Here is a 16,646-nt window from a genome sequence, read left to right on the forward strand (position 1 = left end):
CATCTCACGAGCAAATGTGTTCAGTCCACAAAACTCACGGTACTAATTCAGTTCCCATAGTAAACCTATGTAAACACCATGATATTTAAAATTCAACAACTTAAAGATTGTGAGTGCTCATAATCAAACCTACATTTATAAGTATAGATGAAACCTATATTTATCGGTATAGATGAAATCTGGATGTCAGCTTTTGTGCAGATGAAAGGATATGAGCCGCGGCATTTTCTGGACCAGTATGTGTTTGAAACATGTGCTTTCAATTCCGCACCAAAGAGTCAGGTGCGAATTTTAGTAATGAGTGTTCCAAACTCAAGACGGTAAAAGGACTTAAATTCCATCAATAAAATAATGTCATTTTCAATGGGCTTCCTAAAGAAACTCATCTGGATATGATTTCAAGACAGAGTCCCAGACTCTGAGGTTTTCACGTAGACAGGAATATAGAAGAAATATCGCCTTGATGGTTAAATGATGACATATTTAGAACTTTAAAATCTCGGGAAAAACATACTATATCATTATTTATATATAGAGTATTGATCTGCCTAAATTTAGCCTGATAGTCATAAGTGAACTTTATAACTTGATTTTAAATTAGCCAGCATAATTTCATTTCATTTAATCACTTTAAGATATTTCAATGTATCTTACTAATTTAATATACATTCCACTCGAACGTAATAGTACTAATCTTTTAGGCATTTCACTTTTAATCTTCATATACACTTTTATTATTTTCATATATATATATATATATATATATATATATATATATATATATATATATATATATATATATATATATATATATATATATATACATATTCATCTGTGTGTGTGTGTTTGTTTGTGTGTATTACAGGAGTGTAACGTTTTATCAATAAAGTAAGACGAAATCTCTGACAACATGAATGCACCTTATCGGTAATATAAATGAACACAAGGGAGTCCAACGGTAAGCTGATATAATACTGATATATTACTACCTCCTAGCATGTTTTTGGAATATGACCCTGTATCATCGATAGGTTCCATGGTGTAATGGTTAGCACTCTGGACTCTGAATCCAGCAATCTGAGTTCAAATCTCGGTTGAACCTAAGTTTATCTTTTTAATCCTAAAAATACCTTTTCTTAAAGTTTTATGTCGAACAGAAGACAAATGTACAATAGTAGAAGCGAGTATGAGAGGATACATTGTATGTAGCTATTTAACGACATACAGTATTGCTTGGAAATGGGTTAGTGCGAAATATGAATCTAGTTTCGCAATAGAGTTGCAACCTAGTGCTCCTTGCTGACAATTCAATAATTCGCACTTAAAAAGGGCAATCTCGCAAATTCTTTGCAACTACATTACCATTTGAAAACAAAGATATCTTGTAATTTCGACTTTGATTTATTAATTGCAATTAAAGAATTGCGCAACGTAAACACATTTCCTTTATGTCTTGATATTGGCTCCGGACCGTTACCTCTTTCTCACTTTTCTAGGCGAGGAGTCAATTACACTGCACTATATGTGTTTCATTATCAATATATGCATATATTAGTCGATATCGATTTTAAATAGCGAATCCCTTTTCTATAATGTGACCTCTACCATGACAACACTGATACTGACCAGCACTCGATACCTTAGAAACTGTATTCGTACACATTTATTATAAATGTCACTAATGTGCAAAGTGTTAAGAGGTACACTTTACGATCACATTGTTGTTATACAAATATGATCTATTTCTTTTATAGTTGTTCTCTCTCTCTCTCTCTCTCTCTCTCTCTCTCTCTCTCTCTCCCCCACTCTGTGCATTCCAATTTAATGCGTTATGGACACGGATTCAAAGCATAAACCTTCTTGCTGGGAACATTTTATATTGCGGACACCAAAAGTTGGTGTCCACAGGGTACTCACCGCTAAATTATTCCTCTGATTCACGTATATGATGGTGATAGGAAAAGAACAAACCTGCGTTGTAAAGCGTTTCCCGCCAAATGTGTGTATATTTATTTTTACTTTTCCATTCAGCAGCCAGTGTGTGCGAACCCGTCATACACATACATATTGCGGTTTGCGCATGTCCTTGCCATTGGATACTGGAATAGCTCTCTTCCTATTGAGTATTATCGCCTCGCTCCTACTACCTCATGCACATGTTTTAGCAAAACTGTAAAGAATACGCATATACTACAACCTACTAATAAGTTTTGAGAAGATGACCCGTTGTAACCTATAGGTTCCATGGTGTAATGGTTAGCACTCTGGACTTTGAATCCAGCAATCCGAGTTCAAATCTCGGTGGAACCTAGGTTTTTTATTTTTATTCAAATACTTTTCTCAAAGTTTCATGTGGAACAGGAGGCGAATGTACAGAAGAAGAAGAAGCGACTTACAGCCCCTTACTTACAACTCAGTAATTCGTACTTACAACTATATATTATCTAAATCCTCTTCAACTACATTACGATTTTTGCACTTAGAAATTTTGTAATTACGACTTTGTTTTCTTAATTGTTCACTTATCGTCAAAGGACAAGGATAACCTAGAAATTGAAAGCTTGCGTTGTCGAACAGCTCCAGTGGCCTAGTGGTTAGAGCGCCCGCCTCTGATGCGGGAGATCGTGAGTTTGATCCCCGGCCACATCATACCAAAGACTTACAAAAAAGGTACTAACAGCTGCCTCGCTAGTCGCACAGCATTAAGAGGTTAGTTTTAGGACTGTTCGGCCTGGTGTCAGGATAATGTGTCTGGGTGGAACATCATGCTACATGTCTGCAGCATGATGCCCCAGTGCTAGACATCACTATAAACTGCCACATTGCAGGCATCGTAGCGATATGACTGAATTTATTTTAAAGCTACGTTAAAAATCTAAATCGGACACACACGTTGTCGGAAATATGGCAGGCATATATGGAGGGCGATTACCGAAATAATTATATGCGTGTATTTCCTAATCTTCTATGATGCATTATTGTAAATGGCTGCTTGCAAATGATACTTTCATAATTCTATCAATGTATATTGTATTTTCATTGATGCAAATTGTACGTGGCAGTTTGTAAGTGCTACTTTCCTTCTGCATTATTGTAAATGACTGCTTGCAAGTGCTACATTCATAATTCTAGTCAAGAATTTTCTAATTTTCATTGATGCAAGCTGTAAATGGTTGCTTGCAAGTTTTTCGATCTACTTTCCTTCTGCGTTATTGTATCTTGCGATTTGCCGACAACTGAATTGATTCCGTAGTTTGTCGTATGACAAACGCAATGTCACTTACTACAAACTTTGTATATTCTGTTTTTGAACTTTACAATTACATCATTCCAACTGCTGTTTTCATACAGATTTGGTCCTGCAACAATGTAAATACTAAGTTTTATCAGTATCGTCTTTGTTGTCCATCTCGTGTCTCTCTAAATTTCTAATTTTTTTCCTTTACGGCATTCATTTTATGTCGATAACTCTTTCACTCCCCTTTTTTAAGGTGTACGTTAGCAACACAGTTTTAATCGTCTCTAAAACCATATGCTTTCTCGAAGATCTAAGCGATTTATAGCACCTTACGAAAACAAAAACGCATCCACAACAACAGGGTGGTCCATCTTTTTCAACCCCAGTTTTGACGCACTGAAGTATTTACCTTCAAAGTTTAAGAAATCTACTTCTTAGTGTCATCTCTCATTACTTGGAAACATTAGTTATTTTAGCAAAGTAAGGATCAGAAATAACAATGATATATTCCCTCGTAATCTTCTTAACGAGTATTCATCGGACGAACCCTGGTTGTAAGGATTGTATTGTACGTCACCCATTTTGACGTACCTCACAGACGTCTTTCTTTTCCTGTGATAATATTGTACATAAGCTCCCGCGAAAATAAAATAATTCAGATCAACATCAATAGCACATAAAAAAGTTTATAGGTAAAATGACATTAAAAACAATTAATCATTCCTTACAGGTGTTATTATTCTTATCATGATCTTCATTTTGGAACATATTTTGCCGCAAAAAAAAAACCCAAATAATCAAACTGTGGAAAATCATGTTCGTATCATGATAAAAGTATTTACTTGCGATTAGAATTATTAGATTTAGTGTACAGTTGTTCTCAAATACTTAATTTGCATTGTTAATGTACGGAACCTTAACCTTTGAATGTATTTATATATATAAAAAACAAAAACAAAAAACAGCTTTAAAAATTTTTATTTTATTGCAATTCTTGCCATTATCAAACCAATTAAAATTAATAATTTGGTTCAAGAATTTTGCAAATATAAAGATAGGACCCTTAAGATGTAATTATTCAGCTGCTCTTTGTCATATTAAAGATTTTAGAAAGAAGCTTTAAAGATATTTTGAAATATGAATGTTGCTGTCGATGAGTGTGTTTTGGGACAGTCTTCAGCAAGTATCAACAAAAGAATAAACTCTAATGATCTTGCTCGATAATTATACAGGGTAGAATTTTACAGATCGCTGTCTTTTCATTTGGTTTTGTTCTATTTAATCGCCTACATGTATCATGGGTAGTTGAGGGTGTTTTGGGACAGTCTTTTGCTGTCCTAGGGTAGTCATGGCGTCTTTTATTTGGTGATAATTACCAATATGGGATACACTATATATTTTAAAAAACTCTCCTGATCTTACTCGATAATTATACAATCCAGGATTTTACTGATCACTGTCTTTTATAAGGTTTGATTCAATATAATGGTATACATGTATCCTGGGTAGGTGAGAGAGTTTTCGGACAGTCTTGAGATAGCCCCATTACTTTCAGGGTGACAGATAGAAAAATTAAACTATTGAATGTCTACTTCCTGCATACGTTGTTGGAAATAATCAAACATAAAATTTGCTGACAGATTTGGGGAGGCAAACAAGTGTTAAAACATTGCCTAAACTTTTAGAACACGTTTTGCTTTAATATTCTTTAAAGGAATTGGCTATGAAAAGCTTGAGGACGCATACATTATGGTCAACAAGTGTTGCTTGCTTGACTTTGTGTTAGGTAAAGAACCGAGAGTCTACCATTTTTCTATTAGATGGCTTGTCAAATGGTCAAATGCAGGAATAGGTTGCAGATGTGCCTTAGATATCTTCTGATTGGGATTTCCTACCATTTGACAAGTGTAAGATGAGCTAAGGTACTGAAAAACATCACTTTAATTTTCAGCAAATAAAAACGATTCAGGATCTTGTGATAAGTCTTACTGACACCAAATGACCAGCTTAAGGGGTTTTATGGGCTATACTATGCATGTCCTGTCCATATGCCTTCGGAACAACACTTTCACCAGCAGGTGCATCGGTTGCCGCCATTTTCTCATAATGAACCCATTTTTCACAAAGTAATAAACTGGTACTTGTGTGGCTTTAATTTTTAAAACCGAGACTTGTGTCTTCTCTGAGGAATACTACTTGGTGGCCTATAACTCACATTAAACTGACTTGCATACTTATAAAGTAGCTGTTACTTTCTGCTCAGATATCTTACAACTGCAGTCAGAAATTGGCTAGTGGTTTCTATTATTCTGTGAAGAAACTAACTTACTTGTGAATCTCTCTCTCTCTCTCTCTCTCTCTCTCTCTCTTTGCTGAGTGATTAAGACATTTAAATTATGGAATATACCTTGTCCATTGTTCGAAGGCACAATTACATTAGGGAAAGAGGCCAAATGTAGAATTTCATCTCAGGTTCATAAATAAAATAGTTTTGTGAGGGTCAATGTATCAGATATAACTAATTAGCAAATAAAATATAAACATTTTCATGGGTTTTTGCTCATAGCAAGAGCAAGGAACTTATTTTATTGCCCGCAAAATAAATTCTCCGAAAAGTGAGCATTTTTGTACAGTGTATATATATTGAATACAGATCCAACTCAAGGGTTCTACGTATGAGAGCAGGGAAGACATCCGAAAAGCCATATGGACGTCATAGAAAAATCAAGAAAAAGTATCCAAACATCTATATGTCGCGTGGTGGATAGCTTATCAAAGGGTTAGAGGCCAGAATGGGTGTCCGGGGACCCATAGGTTATTGAATGAGACAAAAGACCCTTTTCCGTACTACTAGTGGATTTCATAGAAGAAATATAAAAAACTATGTATAAGAGAATATTGTTTACAGATGATTAGTATGTATTACTAGGTGAAATTGGGAAACTACACTAAAGACTCACATCTCTCAGTTACATGTAACATTGTTTAATTTTATCTAAATTCTAATAATGAACATGTATCTACACTTCTCAGATGTGGATCGATACCATTATCATAATCAGTTAATTTAGAGCCACATTCAGCGTTTTCTTTGATGTTTCTTTTACAAAAGTTAATCAGAATGTACTTTATACCTTAAACAACAAAGGTACTTCATTTGCCTTCTAAAAATTGAATAAGAATATTCCCAGTCGGGTTACAGTTCTTTTCATATTTAGTGTCAATATAATTACAACTCGTGACGTGTTCCCACTGCATAGTTACACTTCCTGTATACATAAGATAAGGCAACTATGTACACTGATAGATACAAGCCTGGGGCAATCTGATTAAATTCAAATCTCCTCTGTCTCACGTGAAGATCTGAGAGCGACCTCTAAGAGGTCATATTCTACTAATTTTGGAATTAGCCAATGGAAATGCAGCTTTCAGAAATTTTAAATTTCCAATCTTTCGGCCCACCACGACGATCTTTAGCACACCGCACAGTCTCCGAAAGGCGAAGGTGTAAGACTTCATCTGGTTGGCTGGTAAAATTAGCGATTTTGCTAATAACATAAGTCATCAGAACATGGCCCCTAAATGGCCGCTGTCAGAACTTGGCGTAGAACAGTGGAGACACTTTTTACAAGTGTCTTGTCGAAACATGCTACAATGGTTCCATGGTGTAATGGTTAGCACTCTGGACTTTGAATCCAGCGATCCGAGTTCAAATCTCGGTGGAACCTTGAATATTATTTTAAGTTCTTTCTTATTTACATTAATTTAAAGACTTTATTTTATTTTCGTAAATCCTAATGCGAAAGATGAGGTGGGTGTATGCAAATTGAAGCGAATATGATCCCTATGTGTGTCTATTTCGTCATACAACATAGTTTGAAAACCGGTTAGTTCAACAAAGTATGAATAAATTGTCACAATTGTTGAGTTACAAATTAAAAATAAAACAAGCTCGATGCTAAAATGAAGTATGACAATTTCTTCATATTGTCGGAGGATCATCAGCTCTGTCTCTATGTAAGTGTCAGTTAATCGCTGTACATGGTTGTTTGTTCATACATATATAGACCTTTCCATAGCCCTTGGATTTTTCAAAGAAATTTCCGTACGCCCTTGGATTTTTCAACGACCTCACCATACGTCATTGGATTTTTCAACGACCTTTCCATATTTCCTCGGATTTTTCAAGTCTTCGCAGTAATTTACAAAAAATGTTTAATTTTGTTCGCTGAAAATGTCTCCGAAACAACAAATAAACCCTGATCTATTCGGACTACCTCGACAGTTTCTACGAAGATAATGACTGTACGATTGACCTAGAGCTTACGAATGAAAAAGTAGTTAGATGCATTCGCAATTTTTCGGACAATCCTTCTTTCGCAAACAGGTGAGGTGATCCGACTGCAGTTATCGGCATATATTCCAAGGTGTGATCAATAGGATTGACCTCGAAATTGAGAATTTAAAAGGCGCGGCCTGCTGGTTATCACGTGATCTTTTGCCATTACGGTACCGATATCGCCCAGCGCTCCATACTGTAAGGATAATGATATCGATATCAGATGCCGGTGGGCCGGATTGTTTTTCAATCTGAGGAGACTACAGCCGAAGACGAAGTTAAAGGAAATTATTGTTTTGGTTACCAAGAGGATACCATCACCGTGAATGGCCAAACCCACCTGGCAGTGGACAAGATCACCTGTCTTGGCAGTAGCAGTCGCGTGCAGTCCAAAGCGATGATGAGACAAATGCCAGAATTGCCAAAGCAAGAGTGGCCTGTGGCATCTCACGAGCAAATGTGTTCAGTCCACAAAACTCACGGTACTAATTCAGTTCCCATAGTAAACCTATGTAAACACCATGATATTTAAAATTCAACAACTTAAAGATTGTGAGTGCTCATAATCAAACCTACATTTATAAGTATAGATGAAACCTATATTTATCGGTATAGATGAAATCTGGATGTCAGCTTTTGTGCAGATGAAAGGATATGAGCCGCGGCATTTTCTGGACCAGTATGTGTTTGAAACATGTGCTTTCAATTCCGCACCAAAGAGTCAGGTGCGAATTTTAGTAATGAGTGTTCCAAACTCAAGACGGTAAAAGGACTTAAATTCCATCAATAAAATAATGTCATTTTCAATGGGCTTCCTAAAGAAACTCATCTGGATATGATTTCAAGACAGAGTCCCAGACTCTGAGGTTTTCACGTAGACAGGAATATAGAAGAAATATCGCCTTGATGGTTAAATGATGACATATTTAGAACTTTAAAATCTCGGGAAAAACATACTATATCATTATTTATATATAGAGTATTGATCTGCCTAAATTTAGCCTGATAGTCATAAGTGAACTTTATAACTTGATTTTAAATTAGCCAGCATAATTTCATTTCATTTAATCACTTTAAGATATTTCAATGTATCTTACTAATTTAATATACATTCCACTCGAACGTAATAGTACTAATCTTTTAGGCATTTCACTTTTAATCTTCATATACACTTTTATTATTTTCATATATATATAGATATATATATATATATATATATATATATATATATATATATATATATATATATATATATATATATATATATATATATATATATATATATATATATATATATATATATATATATATACATATTCATCTGTGTGTGTGTGTTTGTTTGTGTGTATTACAGGAGTGTAACGTTTTATCAATAAAGTAAGACGAAATCTCTGACAACATGAATGCACCTTATCGGTATTATAAATGAACACAAGGGAGTCCAACGGTAAGCTGATATAATACTGATATATTACTACCTCCTAACATGTTTTTGGAATATGACCCTGTATCATCGATAGGTTCCATGGTGTAATGGTTAGCACTCTGGACTCTGAATCCAGCAATCTGAGTTCAAATCTCGGTTGAACCTAAGTTTATCTTTTTAATCCTAAAAATACCTTTTCTTAAAGTTTTATGTCGAACAGAAGACAAATGTACAATAGTAGAAGCGAGTATGAGAGGATACATTGTATGTAGCTATTTAACGACATACAGTATTGCTTGGAAATGGGTTAGTGCGAAATATGAATCTAGTTTCGCAATAGAGTTGCAACCTAGTGCTCCTTGCTGACAATTCAATAATTCGCACTTAAAAAGGGCAATCTCGCAAATTCTTTGCAACTACATTACCATTTGAAAACAAAGATATCTTGTAATTTCGACTTTGATTTATTAATTGCAATTAAAGAATTGCGCAACGTAAACACATTTCCTTTATGTCTTGATATTGGCTCCGGACCGTTACCTCTTTCTCACTTTTCTAGGCGAGGAGTCAATTACACTGCACTATATGTGTTTCATTATCAATATATGCATATATTAGTCGATATCGATTTTAAATAGCGAATCCCTTTTCTATAATGTGACCTCTACCATGACAACACTGATACTGACCAGCACTCGATACCTTAGAAACTGTATTCGTACACATTTATTATAAATGTCACTAATGTGCAAAGTGTTAAGAGGTACACTTTACGATCACATTGTTGTTATACAAATATGATCTATTTCTTTTATAGTTGTTCTCTCTCTCTCTCTCTCTCTCTCTCTCTCTCTCTCTCTCTCTCTCTCTCTCTCTCTCTCTCCCCCACTCTGTGCATTCCAATTTAATGCGTTATGGACACGGATTCAAAGCATAAACCTTCTTGCTGGGAACATTTTATATTGCGGACACCAAAAGTTGGTGTCCACAGGGTACTCACCGCTAAATTATTCCTCTGATTCACGTATATGATGGTGATAGGAAAAGAACAAACCTGCGTTGTAAAGCGTTTCCCGCCAAATGTGTGTATATTTATTTTTACTTTTCCATTCAGCAGCCAGTGTGTGCGAACCCGTCATACACATACATATTGCGGTTTGCGCATGTCCTTGCCATTGGATACTGGAATAGCTCTCTTCCTATTGAGTATTATCGCCTCGCTCCTACTACCTCATGCACATGTTTTAGCAAAACTGTAAAGAATACGCATATACTACAACCTACTAATAAGTTTTGAGAAGATGACCCGTTGTAACCTATAGGTTCCATGGTGTAATGGTTAGCACTCTGGACTTTGAATCCAGCAATCCGAGTTCAAATCTCGGTGGAACCTAGGTTTTTTATTTTTATTCAAATACTTTTCTCAAAGTTTCATGTGGAACAGGAGGCGAATGTACAGAAGAAGAAGAAGCGACTTACAGCCCCTTACTTACAACTCAGTAATTCGTACTTACAACTATATATTATCTAAATCCTCTTCAACTACATTACGATTTTTGCACTTAGAAATTTTGTAATTACGACTTTGTTTTCTTAATTGTTCACTTATCGTCAAAGGACAAGGATAACCTAGAAATTGAAAGCTTGCGTTGTCGAACCGCTCCAGTGGCCTAGTGGTTAGAGCGCCCGCCTCTGATGCGGGAGATCGTGAGTTTGATCCCCGGCCACATCATACCAAAGACTTACAAAAAAGGTACTAACAGCTGCCTCGCTAGTCGCACAGCATTAAGAGGTTAGTTTTAGGACTGTTCGGCCTGGTGTCAGGATAATGTGTCTGGGTGGAACATCATGCTACATGTCTGCAGCATGATGCCCCAGTGCTAGACATCACTATAAACTGCCACATTGCAGGCATCGTAGCGATATGACTGAATTTATTTTAAAGCTACGTTAAAAATCTAAATCGGACACACACGTTGTCGGAAATATGGCAGGCATATATGGAGGGGGATTACCGAAATAATTATATGCGTGTATTTCCTAATCTTCTATGATGCATTATTGTAAATGGCTGCTTGCAAATGATACTTTCATAATTCTATCAATGTATATTGTATTTTCATTGATGCAAATTGTACGTGGCAGTTTGTAAGTGCTACTTTCCTTCTGCATTATTGTAAATGACTGCTTGCAAGTGCTACATTCATAATTCTAGTCAAGAATTTTCTAATTTTCATTGATGCAAGCTGTAAATGGTTGCTTGCAAGTTTTTCGATCTACTTTCCTTCTGCGTTATTGTATCTTGCGATTTGCCGACAACTGAATTGATTCCGTAGTTTGTCGTATGACAAACGCAATGTCAGTTACTACAAACTTTGTATATTCTGTTTCTGAACTTTACAATTACATCATTCCAACTGCTGTTTTCATACAGATTTGGTCCTGCAACAATGTAAATACTAAGTTTTATCAGTATCGTCTTTGTTGTCCATCTCGTGTCTCTCTAAATTTCTAATTTTTTTCCTTTACGGCATTCATTTTATGTCGATAACTCTTTCACTCCCCTTTTTTAAGGTGTACGTTAGCAACACAGTTTTAATCGTCTCTAAAACCATATGCTTTCTCGAAGATCTAAGCGATTTATAGCACCTTACGAAAACAAAAACGCATCCACAACAACAGGGTGGTCCATCTTTTTCAACCCCAGTTTTGACGCACTGAAGTATTTACCTTCAAAGTTTAAGAAATCTACTTCTTAGTGTCATCTCTCATTACTTGGAAACATTAGTTATTTTAGCAAAGTAAGGATCAGAAATAACAATGATATATTCCCTCGTAATCTTCTTAACGAGTATTCATCGGACGAACCCTGGTTGTAAGGATTGTATTGTACGTCACCCATTTTGACGCACCTCACAGACGTCTTTCTTTTCCTGTGATAATATTGTACATAAGCTCCCGCGAAAATAAAATAATTCAGATCAACATCAATAGCACATAAAAAAGTTTATAGGTAAAATGACATTAAAAACAATTAATCATTCCTTACAGGTGTTATTATTCTTATCATGATCTTCATTTTGGAACATATTTTGCCGCAAAAAAAACCCCAAATAATCAAACTGTGGAAAATCATGTTCGTATCATGATAAAAGTATTTACTTGCGATTAGAAGTATTAGATTTAGTGTACAGTTGTTCTCAAATACTTAATTTGCATTGTTAATGTACGGAACCTTAACCTTTGAATGTATTTATATATTTATAAAAAAACAAAAACAAAAAGCAGCTTTAAAAATTTTTATTTTATTGTAATTCTTGCCATTATCAAACCAATTAAAATTAATAATTTGGTTCAAGAATTTTGCAAATATAAAGATAGGACCCTTAAGATGTAATTATTCAGCTGCTCTTTGTCATATTAAAGACTTAAGAAAGAAGCTTTAAAGATATTTTGAAATATGAATGTTGCTGTCGATGAGTGTGTTTTGGGACGGTCTTCAGCAAGTATCAACAAAAGAATAAACTCTAATGATCTTGCTCGATAATTATACAGGGTAGAATTTTACAGATCGCTGTCTTTTCATTTGGTTTTGTTCTATTTAATCGCCTACATGTATCATGGGTAGTTGAGGGTGTTTTGGGACAGTCTTTTGCTGTCCTAGGGTAGTCATGGCGTCTTTTATTTGGTGATAATTACCAATATGGGATACACTATATATTTTAAAAAACTCTCCTGATCTTACTCGATAATTATACAATCCAGGATTTTACTGATCACTGTCTTTTATAAGGTTTGATTCAATATAATGGTATACATGTATCCTGGGTAGGTGAGAGAGTTTTCGGACAGTCTTGAGATAGCCCCATTACTTTCAGGGTGACAGATAGAAAAATTAAACTATTGAATGTCTACTTCCTGCATACGTTGTTGGAAATAATCAAACATAAAATTTGCTGACAGATTTGGGGAGGCAAACAAGTGTTAAAACATTGCCTAAACTTTTAGAACACGTTTTGCTTTAATATTCTTCAAAGGAATTGGCTATGAAAAGCTTGAGGACGCATACATTATGGTCAAAACAAGTGTTGCTTGCTTGACTTTGTGTTAGGTAAAGAACCGAGAGTCTACCATTTTTCTATTAGATGGCTTGTCAAATGGTCAAATGCAGGAATAGGTTGCAGATGTGCCTTAGATATCTTCTGATTGGGATTTCCTACCATTTGACAAGTGTAAGATGAGCTAAGGTACTGAAAAACATCACTTTAATTTTCAGCAAATAAAAACGATTCAGGATCTTGTGATAAGTCTTACTGACACCAAATGACCAGCTTAAGGGGTTTTATGGGCTATACTATGCATGTCCTGTCCATATGCCTTCGGAACAACACTTTCACCAGCAGGTGCATCGGTTGCCGCCATTTTCTCATAATGAACCCATTTTTCACAAAGTAATAAACTGGTACTTGTGTGGCTTTAATTTTTAAAACCGAGACTTGTGTCTTCTCTGAGGAATACTACTTGGTGGCCTATAACTCACATTAAACTGACTTGCATACTTATAAAGTAGCTGTTACTTTCTGCTCAGATATCTTACAACTGCAGTCAGAAATTGGCTAGTGGTTTCTATTATTCTGTGAAGAAACTAACTTACTTGTGAATCTCTCTCTCTCTCTCTCTCTCTCTCTCTCTCTCTCTCTCTCTCTTTGCTGAGTGATTAAGACATTTAAATTATGGAATATACCTTGTCCATTGTTCGAAGGCACAATTACATTAGGGAAAGAGGCCAAATGTAGAATTTCATCTCAGGTTCATAAATAAAATAGTTTTGTGAGGGTCAATGTATCAGATATAACTAATTAGCAAATAAAATATAAACATTTTCATGGGTTTTTGCTCATAGCAAGAGCAAGGAACTTATTTTATTGCCCGCAAAATAAATTCTCCGAAAAGTGAGCATTTTTGTACAGTGTATATATATTGAATACAGATCCAACTCAAGGGTTCTACGTATGAGAGCAGGGAAGACATCCGAAAAGCCATATGGACGTCATAGAAAAATCAAGAAAAAGTATCCAAACATCTATATGTCGCGTGGTGGATAGCTTATCAAAGGGTTAGAGGCCAGAATGGGTGTCCGGGGACCCATAGGTTATTGAATGAGACAAAAGACCCTTTTCCGTACTACTAGTGGATTTCATAGAAGAAATATAAAAAACTATGTATAAGAGAATATTGTTTACAGATGATTAGTATGTATTACTAGGTGAAATTGGGAAACTACACTAAAGACTCACATCTCTCAGTTACATGTAACATTGTTTAATTTTATCTAAATTCTAATAATGAACATGTATCTACACTTCTCAGATGTGGATCGATACCATTATCATAATCAGTTAATTTAGAGCCACATTCAGCGTTTTCTTTGATGTTTCTTTTACAAAAGTTAATCAGAATGTACTTTATACCTTAAACAACAAAGGTACTTCATTTGCCTTCTAAAAATTGAATAAGAATATTCCCAGTCGGGTTACAGTTCTTTTCATATTTAGTGTCAATATAATTACAACTCGTGACGTGTTCCCACTGCATAGTTACACTTCCTGTATACATAAGATAAGGCAACTATGTACACTGATAGATACAAGCCTGGGGCAATCTGATTAAATTCAAATCTCCTCTGTCTCACGTGAAGATCTGAGAGCGACCTCTAAGAGGTCATATTCTACTAATTTTGGAATTAGCCAATGGAAATGCAGCTTTCAGAAATTTTAAATTTCCAATCTTTCGGCCCACCACGACGATCTTTAGCACACCGCACAGTCTCCGAAAGGCGAAGGTGTAAGACTTCATCTGGTTGGCTGGTAAAATTAGCGATTTTGCTAATAACATAAGTCATCAGAACATGGCCCCTAAATGGCCGCTGTCAGAACTTGGCGTAGAACAGTGGAGACACTTTTTACAAGTGTCTTGTCGAAACATGCTACAATGGTTCCATGGTGTAATGGTTAGCACTCTGGACTTTGAATCCAGCGATCCGAGTTCAAATCTCGGTGGAACCTTGAATATTATTTTAAGTTCTTTCTTATTTACATTAATTTAAAGACTTTATTTTATTTTCGTAAATCCTAATGCGAAAGATGAGGTGGGTGTATGCAAATTGAAGCGAATATGATCCCTATGTGTGTCTATTTCGTCATACAACATAGTTTGAAAACCGGTTAGTTCAACAAAGTATGAATAAATTGTCACAATTGTTGAGTTACAAATTAAAAATAAAACAAGCTCGATGCTAAAATGAAGTATGACAATTTCTTCATATTGTCGGAGGATCATCAGCTCTGTCTCTATGTAAGTGTCAGTTAATCGCTGTACATGGTTGTTTGTTCATACATATATAGACCTTTCCATAGCCCTTGGATTTTTCAAAGAAATTTCCGTACGCCCTTGGATTTTTCAACGACCTCACCATACGTCATTGGATTTTTCAACGACCTTTCCATATTTCCTCGGATTTTTCAAGTCTTCGCAGTAATTTACAAAAAATGTTTAATTTTGTTCGCTGAAAATGTCTCCGAAACAACAAATAAACCCTGATCTATTCGGACTACCTCGACAGTTTCTACGAAGATAATGACTGTACGATTGACCTAGAGCTTACGAATGAAAAAGTAGTTAGATGCATTCGCAATTTTTCGGACAATCCTTCTTTCGCAAACAGGTGAGGTGATCCGACTGCAGTTATCGGCATATATTCCAAGGTGTGATCAATAGGATTGACCTCGAAATTGAGAATTTAAAAGGCGCGGCCTGCTGGTTATCACGTGATCTTTTGCCATTACGGTACCGATATCGCCCAGCGCTCCATACTGTAAGGATAATGATATCGATATCAGATGCCGGTGGGCCGGATTGTTTTTCAATCTGAGGAGACTACAGCCGAAGACGAAGTTAAAGGAAATTATTGTTTTGGTTACCAAGAGGATACCATCACCGTGAATGGCCAAACCCACCTGGCAGTGGACAAGATCACCTGTCTTGGCAGTAGCAGTCGCGTGCAGTCCAAAGCGATGATGAGACAAATGCCAGAATTGCCAAAGCAAGAGTGGCCTGTGGCATCTCACGAGCAAATGTGTTCAGTCCACAAAACTCACGGTACTAATTCAGTTCCCATAGTAAACCTATGTAAACACCATGATATTTAAAATTCAACAACTTAAAGATTGTGAGTGCTCATAATCAAACCTACATTTATAAGTATAGATGAAACCTATATTTATCGGTATAGATGAAATCTGGATGTCAGCTTTTGTGCAGATGAAAGGATATGAGCCGCGGCATTTTCTGGACCAGTATGTGTTTGAAACATGTGCTTTCAATTCCGCACCAAAGAGTCAGGTGCGAATTTTAGTAATGAGTGTTCCAAACTCAAGACGGTAAAAGGACTTAAATTCCATCAATAAAATAATGTCATTTTCAATGGGCTTCCTAAAGAAACTCATCTGGATATGATTTCAAGACAGAGTCCCAGACTCTGAGGTTTTCACGTAGACAGGAATATAGAAGAAATATCGCCTTGATGGTTAAATGATGACATATTTAGAACTTTAAAATCTCGGGAAAAACATACTATATCATTA

At 35.7% G+C, this 16,646-nt stretch overlaps 6 non-coding genes across 6 annotated transcripts; all 6 read left to right on the plus strand.

Annotated features, from left to right (window-relative positions):
• Positions 1 to 1,030: 1,030 nt before the first annotated feature.
• Positions 1,031 to 1,102, plus strand: Trnaq-cug (transfer RNA glutamine (anticodon CUG)). Its single transcript has one exon. It is a non-coding gene; the product is annotated as a tRNA-Gln (tRNA).
• A 1,136-nt stretch (positions 1,103 to 2,238) lies between these two features.
• Positions 2,239 to 2,310, plus strand: Trnaq-uug (transfer RNA glutamine (anticodon UUG)). The gene has a single exon. It is a non-coding gene; the product is annotated as a tRNA-Gln (tRNA).
• Positions 2,311 to 6,894: 4,584 nt separating this feature from the next.
• Trnaq-uug (transfer RNA glutamine (anticodon UUG)) lies at positions 6,895 to 6,966 on the plus strand. The gene has a single exon. It is a non-coding gene; the product is annotated as a tRNA-Gln (tRNA).
• A 2,130-nt stretch (positions 6,967 to 9,096) lies between these two features.
• Trnaq-cug (transfer RNA glutamine (anticodon CUG)) lies at positions 9,097 to 9,168 on the plus strand. Its single transcript has one exon. It is a non-coding gene; the product is annotated as a tRNA-Gln (tRNA).
• Positions 9,169 to 10,324: 1,156 nt separating this feature from the next.
• Trnaq-uug (transfer RNA glutamine (anticodon UUG)) lies at positions 10,325 to 10,396 on the plus strand. Its single transcript has one exon. It is a non-coding gene; the product is annotated as a tRNA-Gln (tRNA).
• A 4,600-nt stretch (positions 10,397 to 14,996) lies between these two features.
• Trnaq-uug (transfer RNA glutamine (anticodon UUG)) lies at positions 14,997 to 15,068 on the plus strand. Its single transcript has one exon. It is a non-coding gene; the product is annotated as a tRNA-Gln (tRNA).
• The last annotated feature ends 1,578 nt before the right edge of the window (positions 15,069 to 16,646 follow it).

This window comes from Sinohyriopsis cumingii, chromosome 17 (genome assembly GCF_028554795.1).
Source record: "Sinohyriopsis cumingii isolate HCF-2022 chromosome 17, ASM2855479v2, whole genome shotgun sequence".
NCBI lineage: Eukaryota > Metazoa > Mollusca > Bivalvia > Unionida > Unionidae > Sinohyriopsis > Sinohyriopsis cumingii.